At 45.6% G+C, this 16070-nt stretch overlaps 1 protein-coding gene and 1 long non-coding RNA gene across 3 annotated transcripts in view; one reads left to right on the forward strand and one right to left on the reverse strand.

Annotated features, from left to right (window-relative positions):
• The window catches only part of GRM8 (glutamate metabotropic receptor 8), a 744367-nt gene that overhangs the window by 186056 nt on the left and 542241 nt on the right, over positions 1-16070 (forward strand). The window lies entirely within an intron of this gene.
• Positions 1-16070, reverse strand: part of LOC142203452 (uncharacterized) — a 183670-nt gene that overhangs the window by 104693 nt on the left and 62907 nt on the right. Inside the window, exons 1-2 of one of the 2 annotated variants that reach the window (XR_012716109.1) lie at positions 9572-9584; positions 1314-1354 (exon numbers count right to left, since the gene is read on the reverse strand). This is a non-coding gene — a long non-coding RNA (uncharacterized LOC142203452). Of the gene's footprint in view, positions 1-1313; positions 1362-9571; positions 9585-16070 lie in introns of those variants that run through there. The other variant, XR_012716110.1, reaches the window with a different exon arrangement.

The following is a 16070-nucleotide window of genomic DNA, read 5'->3' on the forward strand; positions in this document are numbered from 1 at the left end:
CCTCCACCATTAATTGGTCCAAACTGGGCTGGTTAGAGGCTCCCTCCACCATTAATTGGTCCAAACTGGGCTGGTTAGAGGCTCCCTCCACCATGAATTTGCCCAAACTGGGCTGTTTAGAGGCTCCCTCCACCATGAATTTGCCCAAACTGGGCTGGTTAGAGGCTCCCTCCACCATGAATTGGTCCAAACTGGGTTTTTTAGAGGCTCCCTCCACCATGAATTTGCCCAAACTGGGCTGGTTAGAGGCTCCCTCCACCATGAATTGGTCCAAACTGGGTTTTTTAGAGGCTCCCTCCACCATGAATTTGCCCAAACTGGGCTGGTTAGAGGCTCCCTCCACCATGAATTGGTCCAAACTGGGTTTTTTAGAGGCTCCCTCCACCATGAATTTGCCCAAACTGGGCTGGTTAGAGGCTCCCTCCACCATGAATTGGTCCAAACTGGGTTTTTTAGAGGCTCCCTCCACCATGAATTTGCCCACACTGGGCTGGTTAGAGGCTCCCTCCACCATGAATTGGTCCAAACTGGGGTTTTTAGAGGCTCCCTCCACCATGAATTTGCCCAAACTGGGGTGTTTAGAGGCTCCCTCCACCATGAATTTGCCCAAACTCTGCTGGTTAGAGGCTCAATCCACCCTGATTTTCAAAACAAATGTTGGTGCCAACCTCAACTTACTACAAGGGCCAAATTCACTGCTGGTGACAAGCTCTCCTCACTGCAAGTGCCAAATACACATGTTTCAAGGTGTTTTCCTACTGTCAGAGATGTGGTATTGAGTGTGTAAAGTGTGTAGTTGTTAGGCTGTGATGTTGGGGTAATAGAGGGTCTTTGGTGTGTTAGATGCCCCCAGATATGCTTCCCCTGCTGTCCCAGTGTCATTCCAGAGGTGTTGGCATCATTTCCTGGGGTGTCATAGTGGACTTGGTGACCCTCCAGACACGGATTTGGGTTTCCCCCTTAACGAGTATCTGTTCCCCATAGACTATAATGGGGTTCGAAACCCATTCGAACACACGAACATTGAGCGGCTGTTCGAATCGAATTTCGAACCTCGAACATTTTAGTGTTCGCTCATCTCTATTTATGATTCTTCTTGTTTTTAAGTCTCTATATGTCTTCATGTGCACCATTTATATCGGCCCACACGTAACCTCAGATCCTCCAAAGACCTCCTACTCTGCTCTGCTCTTATCCGCTCCTCACACAACCATCACCAAGATTTCTCCTGTGCATCCCCCATACTCTGGAACTCCTTACCAAGACACATAAGACTGACCCCCACAATCACAGGCTTCAAGAAGGCCTACAACCTCCAATAACACTACTGTCACCACACCGCCATCTGAACAGCCTCTTCCCTCACCTTCTGTGTCTATCCCTCTTCCCTCATAGACTATAAGCCCTTCTGGGCAAGACCCTCTACCCCACTGTGCCAGTCGGTCATTGTTAGTATTATATTTGTTTTGTATATTTTGTGTATTGTATGTAAACCCTCAAATGTAAAGCACCATGGAGTTAATGATGATATATATATATATATATTAGCTGGTACCCGCGACTTCGTCTGTGGTGATTGTAGAAGTGTGTAAATACAGGCGCGGGTAAGGTTTTCATACTGTGTATAAGGTATGGGATAGAAAATATAACTTTGTATCTTGTTTTTTCTGTAATTCAGAGAATACGTGAGACTTTTGTGTTGAAGTTAATTTGTATTTGAGCTGCTATCCGGTGTTGGTATAAACTGTACATAGTGTCTTTGGGAGAGAGGTATTTGAAGTTAATATACCTCGATATACGACATTGTATGCTTTATTTTCTGCCAGTAGTGTGTTGACATTTTTTTGTTTGTAAAAGTTGCCATATTCTGACAGCAGTCACTTTTTTATTTGTCTGTGTCAGGGGATGTGTTTTTTTGCGGGGCCGGGTGTAGTTTGTAGTTGTTGCATTTTCGGGAAATGCTATTGGTTTGATCACTTTTGATTGATATTTGTATGATAATGAAAATAGTGAAAAAACAGCGGTTTTGGACTTTTCAGTATGTTTGCGGCTACGGCGTTAAGCATCCAGGCAAAATATTTGTATAGCTTTGTAGAGTGGGCGATTTCGGACACAGGGATACCTAACATGTATGTGTTTCACAGTATTTAACTACTTTTATATGTGTTCTAGGGAAAGGGGGTGATTTGAATTTGTAATACTTTTTATTTTTCATTTTATTTTTTTTTCCCTTTTTTTGTTTTTGTTTTTTTCATTTATTAGACTGCCTAGGGGTATTGACATGGGTGGGCGGTGTCGCGGATTGTCAGAGCGATGGGGTCGGCAAACATGGCTGCTCCGGAGCGTTAAAGAGAGCGTCCTGGAGTATCGTTAAGGTGAGGGGCAAAGTGGTAAAGTACACTCACCAGCCACTTTATTAGGTACACCATGCTAGTAACGGGTTGGACCCCCTTTTGCCTTCAGAACTGCCTCAATTCTTCGTGGCATAGATTCAACAAGGTGCTGGAAGCATTCCTCAGAGATTTTGGTCCATATTGACATGATGGCATCACACAGTTGCCGCAGATTTGTTGGCTGCACATCCATGATGCGAATCTCCCGTTCCACCACATCCCAAAGATGCTCTATTGGATTGAGATCTGGTGACTGTGGAGGCCATTGGAGTACAGTGAACTCATTGTCATGTTCAAGAAACCAGTCTGAGATGATTCCAGCTTTATGACATGGCGCATTATCCTGCTGAAAGTAGCCATCAGATGTTGGGTACATTGTGGTCATAAAGGGATGGACATGGTCAGCAACAATACTCAGGTAGGCTTTGGCGTTGCAACGATGCTCAATTGATACCAAGGGGCCCAAAGAGTGCCAAGAAAATATTCCCCACACCATGACACCACCACCACCATCCTGAACAGTTGATACAAGGCAGGATGGATCCATGCTTTCATGTTGTTGACGCCAAATTCTGACCCTACCATCCGAATGTCGCAGCAGAAATCGAGACTCATCAGACCAGGCAACGTTTTTCCAATCTTCAATTGTCCAATTTCGATGAGCTTGTGCAAACTGTAGCCTCAGTTTCCTGTTCTTAGCTGAAAGGAGTGGCACCCGGTGTGGTCTTCTGCTGCTGTAGCCCATCTGCCTCAAAGTTCGACGTACTGTGCGTTCAGAGATGCTCTTCTGGCTACCTTGGTTGTAACGGGTGGCTATTTGAGTCACTGTTGCCTTTCTATCAGCTCGAACCAGTCTGGCCATTCTCCTCTGACCTCTGGCATCAACAACGCATTTCCGCCCACAGAACTGCCACTCACTGGATGTTTTTTCTTTTTCGGACCATTCTCTGTAAACCCTAGAGATGGTTGTGCGTGAAAATCCCAGTAGATCAGCAGTTTCTGAAATACTCAGACCAGCCCTTCTGGCACCAACAACCATGCCACGTTCAAAGGCACTCAAATCACCTCTCTTCCCCATACTGATGCTCGGTTTGAACTGCAGGAGATTGTCTTGACCATGTCTACATGCCTAAATGCACTGAGTTGCCGCCATGTGATTGGCTGATTAGAAATTAAGCGTTAACGAGCAGTTGGACAGGTGTACCTAATAAAGTGGCCGGTGAGTGTATATGTATATGAGATTGTGTGGGGTTAGGGGCTAAGATGTAGAGGGCAATATGAATTTTGGGACTTGCTATGGTCCAAAGTGTGTGAGATTGCAGAGATGGTGGTGTGAGTTTGGGTTTTGTGGGGGTCCTGGCACAAACGTATGTGTGCTATTGTGGCGAAAAGTAGCCTATTGCGCAATCGGGTGTATTAACTATGTGTTAGGGAATAGCAGATGATAATTCCCCAGAAGCTGCTGGTGAACCCTGGAGGGAGGGGCACAAGGGACAGTGAGCCCTAAACTGAAGCCCCCCACTTTCCCTTCCTATTGCCAGACCCTATCCTAGGTGATAGGCGACAACCACGAGGACAAACCCTCCCTGAATACGTGAAACACAAAACGCAGACAAGACGCACAACAACAAAGGGAGGTCAGCTAGCCAGGGTTCGGTAACAAGAGAGCGATGCAGTGCCAAATCGGAGTCAAGAGAATAGTCAGTAGGAAGCCAGAGGTCAAGGATAAGCATACAAGTAAATAACAGCAAGCGATACCAGAAAGCAAGGGCAATAACCGGCACCAGTGTGACTGTGAGCCAAGACTAAATAGGGAAGGAAGAACCCGCCCAGAACCTGACAGGAAGAAAAGCTGTCAATCACAGGCAAGACAGATTAACCACTTAATGAACAGAGGTAACCTTGGCAGAAGACGGGTGTGGTGCAAATCCAATTAAGGACAGAGCCGTGTTCACACAGTGCAACTAAAAACCTTAAGCAAATTGTCAAACTGCACACGCCTCCGGCGCCGCAGCATGCGAGCAGAGGGTGGCGCAGAGGCCCGAACAGGCAGAGATGTTACACTATGTTTGTGGAAACTTTCAGCCAAATCGGTCGAGCGGGTTTTGCGTGATTGAGGAAGAAACATCCAAACATCCAGACACACAAACCCACAAACTCACAATATTAATAGGAGATATATACAGTATATATATATATATATATATATATATATATATATATATATATATATAATATTTATTATTATAATTTATAGCCGTAAACTCTCACTATTTTAAGCATCATGTGATCAGTTCTGTGAGGTCACCAATAGATGTACAGCTTAAAAGATAGAGCGCTACATGAACGTCACCTCATGCAGAACGAAGGGAACTTACAAACCCTTGGGGATTGCTAAAGGCAGTGCTTTTCATGAAACTTTAAATAAGCCTTTAGGCATAAAAAGGTTATGGATTCAGGTCACTGTGGTGTAAAAATCACATACACTTTGCTTACATGTACCGCTATAATCAATATATTTTTCAGGAGAAACACAATATATTTGTCACCTGGAATAAGATTTGATATTTTTACTAGAGCTATATAAAACATGAATGAGATTTTCCAAAAGAACAAATATTAAGAGCAAAATAAAAATCACATAGAACGGAAATGGCCAGATGACGGTTGGGTGTTCTATTCTTCATGCTGTTTGGAAATAATCTTATAATTTGATAGCAGAAAAGCATCTGTTGTTTTTTATGTCTTTGATTTGATCTAAACATATTGATCAATGAATAGTTAAAGAGTTAATAATATATACTCGGTGCTATTTATTCCACCATTGTAAACTGGATTTTCTAGTTGTCTAGCTGAATTTCTAATTGTAGTGAAGATAATATGTATGCATTTAAAGGCTGCCATGTGTGTCTCTTGAATGCAGATTAGGACAAGTTTTTGTGTTCCTAGTTCCGGAATCCACCCACTGTCCTCCTGTTAGAGAAACCTGCTGTTTCTTTCACCTTCTATTTCTGTCCTAAACTGCTTCTTCACATTGTTATTGTAGAGAATAAGTGCCTACACAGTCTAAAGCAAACAAGGTGCTTGCATACAATGAAAAATAAAATGTCTACAAGCTATTCACTAGTGTCTGGACCGTAGGAGCAACCTAATATTTTGCTATCTGATTAAAAATATAAAATGTACAATATAAATCTCCAAAAATGCAAATAATTGGAGTTTATCATTTTAGAATAATATATCGCAGTCTGAACTCCGAATAAAGTTCAGGGAATGTAAAGAAATAAGAACAACAAACGATAAAAGTATATACAATGCTAATGCAATTCTTATCATGAGAAGTAACCCAGGGATGCGTGATCTCATTGTAGCCCTATAGTGACAGAAGTCTGTGGATTACAAGAATTGGACACCCCTTACCCTTCTTACTGAGCATGCTAGTTATTTCAATCTTATTCTCATCCATTAGCAATGCAACTGGCAAATTAGAAATCTCTTACTGGCAAATCGCTTCATGTTCTTTGTCTCTGTCTATCAATGTGCCGAATTTTGATTGACTGACAGCATGAACATTTAGCTGATAAAATGCCAATACATCACAATAGGGGCAAGTAGAGTGAGTCAGCAGGTGCTGTAATACTGTAATATGTACATTGGTTGACTTTAACTGCACCTCACTGCAACTTAAACATAGTGCTACTTAAAGAGGACCTTTCATGTCCTCAGGCACATTTGGTTTTATATACCGCTAGAAAGCTGACAGTACGCTGAATTCAATGCACGTCAGCTTTCCTGTTATGTACCATCGGTGCCATTACTGATGTCTCTTCACTGTCAGAAGGGCATTCCTGACAGTCTATCTGGGCTATGAGGTCATTTGGTCATTCTGCAATCCAGCATGCAATCTAAGTGCATCTAAGTGTAGACTTCAGAATTATGCCAGAATTGAGCCAGAAGGGAACAGAAGGTAACACAATCCAACTGCTGTAAACTGCTCACTTGTCTACCAGAAATGTTTCTCATTTCAATCACTGTTGTTCCCCCACTCCATGTAAAAACCACCTTTCCACCCCAAACCAGCCTGGTCAGTAAAGAAATCCTCATCTCTCCCTCTCTCCTACCCCACCATATAACTTTCTCTGCACAGCTCCTCACAAACCTGCAGGCTTTCCGCCCCAGACACATACAACCCCCCCCCCGCACCCTCTCCTACCTACACCTGCTGTCCCTCTCCCTGCTCCTCCTTACTTCTGGTGACATATCTCCTAACCCTGGACCTCCACAGCAAATCTCCACTGTCAGCCGTTTCCCCACAACTGGCGCTAGAGCACGGAACCCCCGAAATCTCAAACCAATCTCACTCACTCCTACCCCTCCCCCTGCCCTCCCCGGTGCACTATGGAATGCCCGCTCCGTATGTAATAAACTTACCTACATCCATGACCTTTTCATTCTCAATGATCTTACATTTCTTGGTCTCACTGAAACATGGCTGACACCCTCAGACACAGCCTCCCCCGCCGCCCTCTCCTATGGAGGTCTGCAATTCTCACATACTCCCTGCCCCAACAACAAACCTGGCGGAGGCGGAGGCATCCTCCTGTCAGACAAGTGTTCATTTGCCCCTATCCAGGCGCTACCTGCCCTTAGCCCCCCCTCCTTTGAAGTGCATTCTGTTCGTATCTTCTCACCCGCCAACCTCCGACTGGCCGTCATATACCGACCGCCAGGACCTACCGCTGCCTTTATCGACCACTTCACCACCTGGCTCACACACTTCCTATCTACAGACACCCCCACCATCATCATGGGGGATTTCAACATCCCCATTAACACAGACCACCCTTCCGCCTCCAGTCTCTTGTCCCTCACCACCTCCTTTGGTCTCTCCCTCTGGTCCTCTTCTGCCACCCACACAAAGGGGGGCACACTAGACCTAATATTCACCCGCCTCTGCTCCATATGCAACCTTTCTAACTCTCCATCCACGCTCTCTGACCACAACCTGCTGACGTTCTCTGCCCTCTCTTCTCCAACGGACCCCCCACTCTCTAAACCACCACGCCCCCGCAGGAACCTCAACCACCTTGACACCTGCACCCTCTCAGACTCTCTCCTACCACTCGCTGACATATCCTCAATCCAGGACACAGATGCCGCTGCTGCCTTCTATAATACCACCATTACCTCAGCCCTTGATTCTGTAGCCCCCTACACAAACTCCAGAGCCCGACCAATCAATAGACAACCCTGGCACACCGACTAGACTAAAAAACTGAGACGTGCCTCGCGGGTTGCAGAGCGCCTCTGGAAGAAAAGCCACTCCCAGGAGGACTTCCTCAGGTACAAAGAGGCAGTTCTCACATTTAAGAACGCACTCACCGCCGCCAAGCAGGTCTACTTCACCACACTCATATCCGCACTCTCTCGCAACCCCAAACAACTATTCTCCACCTTCAACTCCCTCCTCCGTCCTCCCGCCCCCCCTCCGACATCACTTATCTCAGCTGACGACTTCGCCTCCTACTTTAAAACTAAAATTGACACCATCAGAGACAGCCTCACCCTACTCCCCCGACAATCCATCCACCCAACTACTCACTGCTCCCCATCCCTGACCTGTTTCTCCTCCATCACTGATGAAAAAATCTCCTCCCTAATCTCCAAATCCCACCTCACCTCCTGCGCGCTCGACCCGATTCAATCACATCTCATCCCCAAGCTCACTGATGTTACCACTCCAGCCCTAATCCATCTCTTCAATCTATCCCTAACCAATGGATCCTTCCCCTCAGCCTTCAAACACGCCACTGTCACTCCTATACTTAAGAAACCATCCCTCGACCCGTCCTCTCCTGCCAACTATCGTCCCATCTCACTACTCCCGTACGCCTCAAAACTTCTTGAGCAACACGTCCACTCAGAACTCTCCTCCTATCTCTCGTCCAACCTGCTCTTTGACAGACTTCAGTCAGGCTTCAGACCCCGGCACTCCACTGAAACTGCCCTAACAAAAGTCACCAATGACCTGCTAACCGCCAAAGCCAAGCGCCATTACTCTGTCCTCCTCCTCCTCCACCTCTCCTCTGCCTTTGACACAGTTGACCACTCCCTCCTGTTAGAAATTCTCTCATCCCTTGGTCTCTCAGACCTGGCCCATTCCTGGATCTCCTCATACCTCACCGACCGCACATTCAGCGTCTCCCACTCGCACACCACCTCCTCACCACGCCCTGTCTCTGTAGGTGTCCCCCAAGGCTCCGTCCTAGGACCCCTCCTGTTCTCCATCTACACCCTTGGCCTGGGCCAACTCATAGAATCTCATGGCTTTCAGTACCATTGCTATTCCGACGACACCCAAATATATATCTCTGGAACAGACATTACCTCCCTGCTGGCCAGAATTCCAGATTGTCTAGCGGCCGTAGGCTCCTTCCTCTCCTCCCGCTTTCTCAAACTCAACATGGAGAAAACAGAGTTCATCATCTTCAGCCCATCCTGTATGGCCCCATCCACCTGACCCATCTATCAAAGTTAATGGAACCCCACTTACCCCTGTCCCACATGCCCGATGCCTTGGGGTAACCCTGGACTCCGACTTATCCTTCAAACCACATATTCAAACCCTCAACACCTCTTGTCGCCTCCAGCTCAAGAACATCCACCGAATTCGCCCCTTCCTCACCCAGGAAACTACCAAGATGCTTGTCCAGGCCCTCATAATCTCCCGCCTAGACTACTGCAACACCCTTCTGCATGGACTCCCGGCTAACACCCTCGCCCCCCTCCAGTCCACCTTAAACTGCGCTGCTTGCTTAATCCACCTCACCCCCCGATCTTCATCAGCTGCTCCCCTCTGCCAGTCCCTCCACTGGTTACCCATAGCCCAGCGAATTGAGTTCAAGCTACTAACGCTAACATACAAAGCCATCCACAACCTGTCCCCTCCATATATCTCTGAACTAATCTCCCGCTACCTGCCCACACGTAACCTCAGATCCTCCAACGACCTCCTACTCCGCTCTGCCCTCATCTGCTCCTCACACAACCGTCTCCAAGACTTCACCCGTGCATCCCCCATACTCTGGAACTCCTTACCACGACACATAAGACTGACCCCCACAATCACAGGATTCAAGAAGGCCCTGAAGACTCACCTATTCAGGAAGGCCTACAACCTCCAATAACACTATCACCGCACTGCCATCTGTACAGTCTCCCCCTCTCCTTCTGTCTCTACTCCCCTTCCCTCATAGATTGTAAGCCCTCGCGGGCAGGGCCCTCTACCCCACTGTGCCAGCCGATCACTGTTAGTATGATATGTACCTATATATTTTGTGTATTGTATGTAACCCCCAAATGTAAAGCACCATGGAATTAATGGTGCTATATAAATAAACAATAATAATAATAATAATAATAATAATAATAATGACTATACTCGCCTATAGACTAGTACTGGTGGGGCGTTCCTCAGAGCTCATGGTCATAGCTGCGCTGTGAGGACTGCCCCCTCCGACTGTTCTTGTCCATAGCTCTGTACTGTCAGAGGGAGTTCCTTACCACCCAGCTATGATGCTGAGCTCTGAGGAATGCCCCTACATTACTAGTCTATGGACGAGTACAGTCAGGAGGGGCGTTCCTCACAGCCCAGCTATATTGTCAGGAATGCCCTTCTGACAGTGAAGAGATATCGGTAAGGGCACTGATATATCGTTCTCTGGGGCACATAATTGGAAAGACAAAAGTGAGTGTCTGCTGTCTAGCGGTATATAGAAACGCATGCTCAGGAGACATGAAAGGTCCTCTTTAAATAGAACCTGTCATATGGAAAATTGTATTCAATCTGTTAGCATGACAGATATCAGCATGTTATAGAACAGGAGTAGCTGAGCAGATTAATATATAGTTTTGTGCAAAAGAGAGCCCATATAACCTGTTTACTCATTAAGATCTCTGCTCTTTCTATTTTATAATGTCAAGGAGGCAGTCCTATTGACAACTATATTTGTATTTGCATTCAGAGATTAGAGGCTGTCAATCACTGATAGGAATACTTTCTTGACTTTGCAGCATGCAAAGAGCAGAGATTTCAATGACAGATCATACTGAATGTTTTACCATAAAAGCAGTGGCGAACTTTTGACATGGGGCCCCCCCCAACCGACACAGACATCGAAGACCTCGACTGGCCCCTTCCTCCGCACTCTATTATGTCCCTTAGTGGCCCCTGCACACGGTATTGTCCACCATAGTGGCCCCTGCACACAGTATTATGTCCCTTACTGGTCCCTGCACACAGTATTATAGCCCATAGTGGACACCCATAAACAGTTATTATACTCTGGGGTCTTTTCAGACCCCAGAGTATAATAATCAGAGACCTGGGGGAATAAAAACATAAAAAAATTACTGTTTCTTACTAGAGATGAGCGAACACTAAAATGTTCGAGGTTCGAAATTCGATTCGAACAGCCGCTCACTGTTCGAGTGTTCGAATGGGTTTCGAACCCCATTATAGTCTATGGGGAACATAAACTCGTTAAGGGGGAAACCCAAATTCGTGTCTGGAGGGTCACCAAGTCCACTATGACACCCCAGGAAATGATACCAACACCCTGGAATGACACTGGGACAGCAGGGGAAGCATGTCTGGGGGCATAAAAGTCACTTTATTTCATGGAAATCCCTGTCAGTTTGCGATTTTCGCAGGCTAACTTTTCCCCATAGAAATGCATTGGCCAGTGCTGATTGGCCAGAGTACGGAACTCGACCAATCAGCGCTGGCTCTGCTGGAGGAGGCGGAGTCTAAGATCGCTCCACACCAGTCTCCATTCAGGTCCGACCTTAGACTCCGCCTCCTCCGGCAGAGCCAGCGCTGATTGGCCGAAGGCTGGCCAATGCATTCCTATGCGAATGCAGAGACTTAGCAGTGCTGAGTCAGTTTTGCTCAACTACACATCTGATGCACACTCGGCACTGCTACATCAGATGTAGCAATCTGATGTAGCAGAGCCGAGGGTGCACTAGAACCCCTGTGCAAACTCAGTTCACGCTAATAGAATGCATTAGCCAGCGCTGATTGGCCAATGCATTCTATTAGCCCGATGAAGTAGAGCTGAATGTGTGTGTTAAGCACACACATTCAGCACTGCTTCATCACGCCAATACAATGCATTAGCCAGTGCTGATTGGCCAGAGTACGGAATTCGGCCAATCAGCGCTGGCTCTGCTGGAGGAGGCGGAGTCTAAGGTCGGACCTGAATGGAGACTGGTGTGGAGCGATCTTAGACTCCGCCTCCTCAAGCAGAGCCAGCGCTGATTGGCCGAATTCCGTACTCTGGCCAATCAGCGCTGGCCAATGCATTCTATTAGCCCGATGAAGTAGAGCTGAATGTGTGTGCTAAGCACACACATTCAGCACTGCTTCATCACGCCAATACAATGCATTAGCCAGTGCTGATTGGCCAGAGTACGGAATTCGGCCAATCAGCGCTGGCTCTGCTGGAGGAGGCGGAGTCTAAGGTCGGACCTGAATGGAGACTGGTGTGGAGCGATCTTAGACTCCGCCTCCTCCAGCAGAGCCAGCGCTGATTGGCCGAATTCCGTACTCTGGCCAATCAGCGCTGGCCAATGCATTCTATTAGCCCGATGAAGTAGAGCTGAATGTGTGTGCTAAGCACACACATTCAGCACTGCTTCATCACGCCAATACAATGCATTAGCCAGTGCTGATTGGCCAGAGTACGGAATTCGGCCAATCAGCGCTGGCTCTGCTGGAGGAGGCGGAGTCTAAGGTCGGACCTGAATGGAGACTGGTGTGGAGCGATCTTAGACTCCGCCTCCTCCAGCAGAGCCAGCGCTGATTGGCCGAATTCCGTACTCTGGCCAATCAGCGCTGGCCAATGCATTCTATTAGCCCGATGAAGTAGAGCTGAATGTGTGTGCTTAGCACACACATTCAGCTCTACTTCATCGGGCTAATAGAATGCATTGGCCAATCAGCGCTGGCCAATGCATTCTATTAGCTTGATGAAGCAGAGTGTGCACAAGGGTTCAAGCGCACCCTCGGCTCTGATGTAGCAGAGCCGAGGGTGCACAAGGGTTCAAGTGCACCCTCGGCTCTCCTACATCAGAGCCGAGGGTGCGCTTGAACCCTTGTGCAGCCTCAGCTCTGCTACATCAGAGCTGAGGGTGCGCTTGAACCCTTGTGCACACTCTGCTTCATCAAGCTAATAGAATGCATTGGCCAGCACTGATTGGCCAGAGTACGGAATTCGGCCAATCAGCGCTGGCCAATGCATCCCTATGGGAAAAAGTTTATCTCACAAAAATCACAATTACACACCCGATAGAGCCCCAAAAAGTTATTTTTAATAACATTCCCCCCTAAATAAAGGTTATCCCTAGATATCCCTGCCTGTACAGCTATCCCTGTCTCATAGTCACAAAGTTCACATTCTCATATGACCCGGATTTGAAATCCACTATTCGTCTAAAATGGAGGTCACCTGATTTCGGCAGCCAATGACTTTTTCCAATTTTTTTCAATGCCCCCAGTGTCGTAATTCCTGTCCCACCTCCCCTGCGCTGTTATTGGTGCAAAAAAGGCGCCAGGGAAGGTGGGAGGGGAATCGAATTTTGGCGCACTTTACCACGCGGTGTTCGATTCGATTCGAACATGGCGAACACCCTGATATCCGATCGAACATGTGTTCGATAGAACACTGTTCGCTCATCTCTATTTCTTACCTGTCCCCCGGGTCCTACGCTGTCTTCTCCGCTGCTGTCCTTCTGAAATTACGTCAGACGTCACATGACCTGGACGTAGGCCGGGTTCATGTGATGTCAGAGACGTCAGAAAGTACGTCAGGAAAGAGGCCTGGCAGGATCGTGGAGAGGTAAGTAACAGTGCTTGTTACGTTCCCTTACCTCTCCCGGGCCTCTGATCATTATACTCGGGGGTCTGCAAAGTATTTGTGGGGCCCGCGGTGTCACTTACCAATCCCGGCCCAGCCAGGATCGGCAAGTGAATAGGGCCCGTAACAGCCTATTAAAAAAAAAAAAAAAAACTGCAGCAGTAGCGGCTGTCATCGGGCCCCCTAATGGCCCGGGCCCTGTGGCAGCCGCCTCTGCTGCTTCTACGGTAGTTACGCCTCTGCATAAAAGTATATATTGATCTGTTTAGCTTCTGCTCTATAACATGCTGCCTGCCTTTTGAAGCAGTTTTACATGTGACAGATTCTCTTTATCTGCTCTCTACCTGTGCCAGTGCACAATGTTTGTCCCCCACATTGAAAGTGATAGCCCACCTCCCAGCAGTTCTTTTTGTCTTTGTAAAGCTTTCTGTTTATTTCTCTTTTTTATTTTATTTTTTATGTTTTGAGTAAACATTTTGGAGGCTTCTGAACCATTTGCCAGTTTTCAATAGTATTATGGTGTAAAGTAATTTCCCAGATACAATGATCGCACAAGAAATCATTATTATTGACAGTTAAGGGAACAAATATTCTTTATATATCTCATGTATTCATACTTTATCATAAACAATGTAATCTAGTTTTGGTCTTTTGTGTACATTACTTCTTTTGTATCATTGACCCTAGTAAAATCCATCCATGTTCTCAACCTAAGCACAGGAAAGCAGACTTATTTCTAATTTGGTCACTCTTGTGAGTTGCTGAAATCTGAATGATTGGTCCCCCAGGACATTTCTGTGGATTATGCCTGGCCCCATAGCAGCCTGTTAGTGACACTGACTCATACAGCTGCAGTACGGTAATTGCAATGTGCGCGGCAATAAGCCCTATGTCTGTTTTGGACAGTACTAATATTCTCTTTATTGACATCTGTAATTGAAAGTGCTTTGGTAAAACTTAGAAATTGACTTTGCTGAAATGTGACCTAGTTTACTATTTCCTACATATACAGGTGAACTGTTTTTACTATTGCACAGTGATATTCTTCCGACGCCTGGGTTAGGTACATCTCTAGCTACATACACAAACCATTACTCACTGCCGTAATTGAAGTCTCTCCAATTAGGAATACCTTTATTTTTTTCCTACAAAAACATCCTCCACAAATTGCTGCCTTGACATCTCTATACATGCTCTGTACTTGTGATGTGCACAAATTGCCGACTGAAGGACAGGTCCAATGCAATGTAGTTATAGTTGTAACTTTAAAATGATTAGAATAATGACTGTCCACCATTTCCAATGATAAAGATTTGTATCTCTCAATTTTCAGGTAAATCCAATCCTTTAATATTACCTATAAATTGTCATGTTCTAATCCATACGGTAGTTAAAGAGCACTTTTTCAGTATGTTATTACTTGGGAATACAAGTTATGCAGCCCCAAGGGTAAAGATAGTAGAGTAGTGGACCAAAACAGAACCATCTAGTGATTGCAAGAAGTAATGAAATGCTGCGCTCGGAGCTCCAGGTGCTGTGTTAGCACTGATACATGGCTCCCACTGTTTTCATGATTTTCAACAAAATCATTTTTCCTACAGTACACAGCATTGAACTTTCTTATCAGTCTATTTACTTTTTCTATATAACACATATTGGAGTACGCTGTGTGAGTCCTAATAACCTACAAATAACTGTTCTCGTCACTGATTGTGCCTGTAATCGGGTACTAAATTCAGCCACATAAAAGTAATTGTCTACTTGTTTAATGTATTTTCAATTTTTCTATCATTTGCAGAAGATTTTTCTAGACTTCATTTTTCCTTTACTGAATGTGACATGTCCTTTACAATTCTCTATGCAATTTATATTCACTTACAGGTATATCAACGTAATCCTCCATAGCCATTAGGAGTTGTCTAGATCATGTTGACTTCATTCAGTGATTTGTTTTCTTGTAATACTCTTATCAGTTATTGCTTTTTTCACTTCACTTTCACTTATCTTTTTATAATCTGTAAAACCCATTAGTAGTTTGTCCAAACTCTGCCAACCTCATTCATGGTTGTGGTTCTAGTGATTCCTCCATGAAATATTTATCCTTCCATTAAGAGTTCTACGTTCATCAGCATATGCAGGTTTCCTTAGAACAATATGTTCATTTCGAATGCAGTTTACAGTAGCATTTTGCAGGAGCATTGCTTTTCATTTAGTTTCCTTTGTTTATTTTTGTCACTCTTTAAATTGTTGATGGTACAGTCTATTGCCAAGCACCCGGCAATAAACATTACCTTCAAAGGCTTTCCCAACAGTTTGCAATGTATTAGTTGATATACTGTTGAAATTCTATCTGATAATCCAGTGTCAAGTATCAAAAAAGATATCTGGTGCCCACTGACAAGAAGACTAGCTGGCACTTCCTAAACCTTCACAATTGCTGCAGCTATGACCTGTAAGTAATGTGATGGAAGAACACTACAGTCAACCTCTTCCAATTTTAAAATATCCGATCATAGTCAACAATACATCAGGGGAATTTACTAATGCTGGTATGCCAGAAAACTGTCCTAGCGGTGCGGCATCTTCGGTGCATGTCAATGATTTGTACCTGCTCATCACATTTTAACTCTTGTAGGGAACCGCTCATGTAGATGCTCGTAGCAGTGCAGGAAACAGGGACACAGACACTGGATTGCACACAAGTTTAGGCTTTATTCACTTGAAGTGCATTAATTTCCTTTGCAAAGGCTCAAATGAA

The sequence above is a fragment of the Leptodactylus fuscus genome, chromosome 5 (assembly GCF_031893055.1).
Source record: "Leptodactylus fuscus isolate aLepFus1 chromosome 5, aLepFus1.hap2, whole genome shotgun sequence".
NCBI lineage: Eukaryota > Metazoa > Chordata > Amphibia > Anura > Leptodactylidae > Leptodactylus > Leptodactylus fuscus.